We start from the raw sequence: 6,247 nt of genomic DNA on the forward strand, positions 1-6,247 counted from the left end.
TTTTTCTTGCAGATAACTGGGCCTTTGTTGCCATCATTTTGAAATAGGTAATCAGTTGCCTTTGTTTGTCTGGCGTGAGATAAGCCATCTGGGCAGTTGTATTTAAGCTTGCACCCAGGAATATTATCTCTTGAGAGGGTACTAGTTTTGATTTCTTTTCGTTGACTGTGTACACTAGACATGTTAGAAGTCTTTTCACAAACGTCAGATGCTATGAAAGAACGTCCTTGTTCTCTGCTTGAATTAGACAGTCGTCCAAGTAAGGATATATTTGTATTCCTCTGTCTGCAAAATGCAATTACTGGTGCCAGGCACTTTGTAAAGACCCTGGGCACAGTCGATTAGCCAAAGGGCAGTGCAGAGAATTGGTAATGCATTGAGTCAGTCTTGAATCTGAGGCATCTTCTGCATATTTGTCTGATTGGGACATGCAAGTATGCCTCTTTTAGGTCTAAAGTCACAAGCCAAGCGTTCTTGCCCAGCATGGTCAGAAGCTGCTGCAAAGTCAACATCTTGAATTTTGGTATATCCAGGAATGTGTTCAGAATAGATAGGTCCAGTATTGGCCTCCAGGCCTTGTCCTTTCTGGGTACCAAGAACAGTCGAGTAAAATCCTTGTCCCTGCTCTTGCTCTGGTACTTGTTGAATGGCCCCCATGTCCATGAGGGATGAGACTTGTTTTTGTGCCTCTGCCCATTGATTTTTTGGCAGATCTGGCCAGCTATTTGCCTTTGGCAGGGTATGGAAATGGAACTTGTAGCCTTGTGACACGATATTTAGAACCCACTTGTCCTGGGTTATGATGTGCCAATTTTGAGAAAAAAGTGCTAATTTTCCCCCTAAGGGTGCTGCCAGGAGATAAGGGCTTGGTGCAGGCAGGGGGAAGTCATTGGGACCGTTTCCTGTATGGTTGAGATTTGTCTTCTCCAACTTTGGAGGTAGAGGCACCCCATTGCTTTGACCTGTATGAACCTTGCGCCTGGGATCTGCCTCTTGGGCGTCTGGGTCTACCCCTTTGAGGTCTGTCTGACACAGGAAAGGACCAATTCTTTGTTGGCCAGTGTCTACTAAACCTAGGTGGTTGTACTTGTAAAAAATCTTTGACAGTTTGCATAGACTTAGCTTTGTCCTCCATTTTCTTTAACACCTCTTCTGCCTTAACACCAAATAAAGTATCATGCTGTAAAGGTGCATCTAATAATTTAACTTTGACAAGATCAGGCAGATTTTGTTCCTTTAACCAAGCATGTCTCCTAATTACAGAACCCGTAACTGTGGCCCTGCAGGAGGCCTCCAAATAATCAAAACCACATTGCAAAGTATGCTTTCCAACTTGTTCAGCTGCATGCAATAAATCCTGCATTTCCTTGTTTTCTGCACATTCAGAGTTTAACAACATTTTCTGTTTAAGCAATGCCATGACATGTTGCTGAAATTTGAGCAAATTAAACTGACAGTTTAAGGCCCTTATAGCCAAGGTAGCAGATGTGTATACCTTTTTTCCCCATCAATCCAGTGCCCTAGAATCTCTGTCAGAGGGGGTAGGGTTTTTTGCAGCGGAAGCCTCAACTCCCTTGGGACCCTGTGAAATAGTTTCTGGGTTTGCAGCAGGGTTTTTAAAAAGGAATTTATGAGAGTCAGGAACCCTGTAATATCTGGCAGGCTTAACAGGAGCTGGAGATAAGGAGTCAGGGGTAAGACTAGACTCCGAAAACACATCATCTACAATGTCTAAGACAGGTGGAATGGCTGTGCTGAGGTAGCAAAAGGAAATCCCTGAGCCTCTTCTTAGATTCTGAAAAATCTTGGCTCTCCCAGTGGAAATGCTCCCTCATGGTATGCAAGGTTTCCCAAAAAGAATAGTCCTCTGGAGAAGCTGAAGGTATAGATTCTTCAGCATCAGAATCCTCATAGGGGGGGAAGAGAATATTCCTGATCAGAAGAGGAATCAGAAGAAATAGAAACCTGATCTGAAGATTCATAGTCAGTCTCTTGCCTAGGCCTCTTATCAGGAAGGGGTTGGGAACCCGTGATCAAGGTAATCAAGTCTTTGGCTATTTTGAGCATCTGTTTTATGGGCATAGAGGCCTGACCACGTGGCTCTTGAATTTGTTTCTTTGCTTTAGAAGGTGCTTTAGTCTTTGCCTTTGAAGCTGAAGTCGGTTTAATGTAAAGATGTTTAGGTCTGAATACACCCTCAGAAGCCGGTGCCTGCTCAGCGGCTCCGGACCCATCTGAAGGAATAGTATCCGAGGCTCCAATGCCTTGAGTTTCCAGTGGCATGGCCGACTCCACGTGGGAGTCGGTAGCGGCCTGCAACTCTAAAGTAGCGGGTGTCAGGGGCTGCGAAAGCACCTCATTGAGAACCGGCGACTGGCTTAAGAGAAGCTTCGTCGTTGGTTTTGGGCCTCGGTTGTCTATCTCTCTCCTTTTCTTTGCGTTTTTTGTGAACTCTGGTAGTCGGATGGCTATCCAACGACATTTCTGGATAATTAAACTGGCGTCCAAAATAGTTTAAAGCAAGATCATACCGAAGCTTAATAGTGCGTTGGTTAAAAATAGCACAAAACCGACAACCAGAATCGTTGTGATCAGGGCCTAGGCAAGGAATACAGTAAGAATGAAAATCCTTATGAGGTATTTGCTTTCCACAAGAAATACAATTATTTACTTTTTCTGACATCGGTCTGGAGCAAGAAAAAAGTTTCCCCAACAGGGTACTTAGCTTTATTGAAGACTTCGGATCTGAAACTCGAACACGAAAATCTCAGGAGTCGGCCAACAGGCACTTGCGAACTGCTTCTGCTTCAGGCACCGCGCGGCAAGAAAGACTAAAGAAAATGGCGTTGTCCGCATCTTTTATACCCCTGACAACCTGAGATCAGGGAAGGTGCGACAGCAGCCGAGGCAGGACCCAGGACTTTGGAATTCAGGCCGACTGAGGGAAATCTGCCAGCAGGATTACCCAAATGTAATGACTGCAACAGTGAAACACGAAGAACATCAGTAGTTAGCCTGATTTCCACAGATGTGAAAATATCTGCAGTGCTTGCAGAAGGACTCTCATTTCTTTCAGGATGGGGAGATACTTCCCCTGCACCCAGTGTGATCCCGTACAAGCCCCTATACTCTTTTTGAGGCATTTGTGTGAAGAATTTGGTTGGGAGGGGTTGCAGTGAAAGGAGGGCCCAGATTGAGGGTGACAATCCCCCCCCCCCCCCCGCCAAGAGTAGCTCCTTTTTTAGGTAAGGTAATAAGAGGGATTAGGGTATCCAGGAGATGGAAATGTTGAGACCACACGGATTTCAGGTACCACTGAATTTTCTGCATAAGTAGAAGCCACCATGAAATCCAAGGCCTCAAGCATCTCCCTTGCTGTGCAGTGAGTGACTGAGTATTCTGAAAAGGGTGGTCAGACTGAGAACTTTTTCCTGAGAACAAAGGCGAGTATTCTGCATGTGTCTAGCCTGCAACCCATAAAGACATGGTCCTGAGTAGGTGTGAGGTGGCATTTTTTTAAGTTGATTGCGAACCCTTGGACAGATAGGAGATACACCAAGAAACGTATATGCTTGATGAGAGAGTGTGTGGAAAGAGCCTGAATGAGTACGTCATCCAGGTAAGGGAAAAATCTGAGTTCCCTGTGTGAGACAGAAGGCTACCACTGGAGCTATGCACTTTGTAAATACAATTGGTGTTGCAGAAAGACTGAAGGACAAAGCAGTCAACTGAAAATGTGATAAGCCTGAGAAAAACCTGACAAATTTTCTGCAAGATGGTTAAATGGGAATGTGGAGGTAGGCATCTTTGAGGTCTAGTGATACTAGAAAGGCGTGGGGAAGAATGAAAGGCAAAATTATGTCAAAGAGAGCATTTTGAGAATGGGCACCTTTAGAAGGGTGTTTAGAAGAGACACAGAGAGGTCCAAAAGAGGTCTCCACTGTCCTTCCTTCCCACCACAAAGATTCTGGAATAGAATCATTTTCCTATGAAGAAGAGTGGCACTTTTTCTACAGTGCCTTAATCTAGTAAGTCCTGAATGACAGGGCCAAGCAAAAGGAGCTGATTTTGTGGAGAAGGAGGCAAGCCCTTGAGGGGAACGGTTTCCCATGACATAACATAGCTTTCTATAATGATAGCCAGAACTCATTTGTCTGTGGTTATTTCCAGGAAAGGACAGGACAGAGAAAGTTTTTGGAAAGAGGGGTGGAGGAAGGGAAGTAGTTACAGGTTTTTGCCTCCAAAGGGAGGCTTCATGAAGGAGATTCCCTATATGCTTTGTCTGAAAATCTCTTTCTTGGCTTTTTTCTTTGTTTGCGAGTGGACCGAAGGTCCCTCTTAACAAAGGCAGCAGACTTGGCTGGGTAGTTCCTGTGGTATCTAGGAACTGTAGAAAGCAAAATTTGCCTACAGACCTTCATAGTCTTACCTGCTCTTGAAGTACTCTGAAGAGTTTTGCAGCTTCTGGGCCAAAGAGGTCTTTGTCTAGGGGTTAATCTAGGATTTTAGATTTGAAGTCCTCATGGATGATTTGGCTGCGCAACCATGCATAATGTCTGATGACTGAACCTGTGGCTGCTGCCCCGGAAGAGGCATTTACAGCACCATAACTGCATTCAATGCTGTGCCTAGCAGTTTGAGTAGCTTGAGACAGTAAGGTCTGCATTTGCTACTTAAAATTTGCAGATTGTGGGTCTGACTACCTTATTCAGAGACTGAAAGACAGATAATGAATATTTAGTCAGCTGCTTCTGGTAGTTAATAGCTCTGAATGCAAATGTGAAAGAAGTGTAGACCTTTAATCCCCACCTATCCACAGTCCTATCATCTTTGTCTGTGGGAAGGGAGTTAGCACTGGAAAAGAGGTTTAGAAGGCTTATCTGAGGACAGGATAAGGTATAGTAATTCATCAGGCACCCAGGTGTCAGTGGTTGGGAATCAGGAGCTGAAGATGTAGTCCTAAAGGCGTCCTAGTATGCATCTAGCACTGGAGGGACTGGACGGGGGGGGAGATGGAGTGCCTATTTCCAGGGGACAACAGCATCTCTTTTGAACATCTGAGATTTGCTTTGATTGACATTCAAAATGCCTCACCACATTCTGAATAGTTTCCCGAAAGGAGGCCTCCTCAACAGGAGAGTCAGGAGACAGGATGCCCCCTTCATCAAAGGGAAGGTATTCAAAGGAATGCATCTGTGAGGAATAGTCCAGGGAATTAGAATCCAGATCCTGCTACTCCTCAGAAAAGGAATGTTGAGTGTATCTTTGTGGTGTTGCCTGTGGCAGCGGGGATACAAAAGGAGAGGATTTCAGGGCAATGGTTGTTTTAAATAAGCCCTGGGAGAAATCCATTCATTCTTCTTCCTTGGAATCTGTAGGAGAGATCACATATATCTTACAGACCACTGGTTCTGGAACCTCAGCAGATTTGTTTGACTCAGAGATGCAAGGCTGCAAGTCATCTCAGGGTCTTTTCAGTTTCTTCTTTGGTAGAAGGTGACATCAGATGCAAGGGATTCTGTCATTTTAGTTTGGGCCAGACATTTTAAACTCAGAGTTGCGAGGAATAGGTTAAGGGAGGAAAGCCTTGACATAAGGGCTGTAGGAACAAACGACTGACAGATGGAGCAGGTTTTGTAGTCATGTTCTGGGCCTAAACAAATAAGGCACTTACTGTGAAAGTCCTTGTACAGGATCTGCCTACTGTACTCGCACTTACCCCTCCCTGCTGACATCTAACAAAAATGATCAACAATCAAAAACCTCAAAAAAAAAAGGAATGCTTCCCAACAGGGCACATATCTGAAATGTGAAAAAGCGAAGCAACAGTACCAATGACCCAAAGAAGATCAGTCCGAAAGATGCACAACCTGCATTTGGACTGGCAGCATCATCTGCCAATATACCCAGACACATAGGAGCAGAGGTCACACGTTAGATGTATGCCCATAGGAAGGTAAAGCTTTGGTACCCTGGACATATGTCAGAGGGAGAAAATACACATGTTAAGAATACTGCAACAGTGATTTCAATTATAACATCTAAGGTTTATAAATAACAGGCCCATGGGATTACTGGGAGGTCTTTAGCTCTGCAACTTGCTTACAGCTAGGACAGTAATAATTATGCTATGACAGTAACAGCCAGGACAGTAATAATTATACTATGACAGTAACAATTATGGATATGCCCTCTCAGTGACAATAATAAACTTAACATTCTCTTCCCAGCCACTGCCACTCACTAT

At 44.4% G+C, this 6,247-nt stretch overlaps 1 protein-coding gene across 2 annotated transcripts in view; it reads right to left on the reverse strand.

The window, feature by feature from the left end:
- BCOR (BCL6 corepressor) overlaps positions 1–6,247 on the reverse strand; it is a 588,412-nt gene that overhangs the window by 321,970 nt on the left and 260,195 nt on the right. The gene's annotated exons all lie outside the window — the stretch shown is intronic.

The sequence above is a fragment of the Protopterus annectens genome, chromosome 5.part0 (genome assembly GCF_019279795.1).
Source record: "Protopterus annectens isolate FY-2018-M chromosome 5.part0, PAN1.0, whole genome shotgun sequence".
NCBI classification, from domain to species: Eukaryota; Metazoa; Chordata; order Ceratodontiformes; family Protopteridae; genus Protopterus; species Protopterus annectens.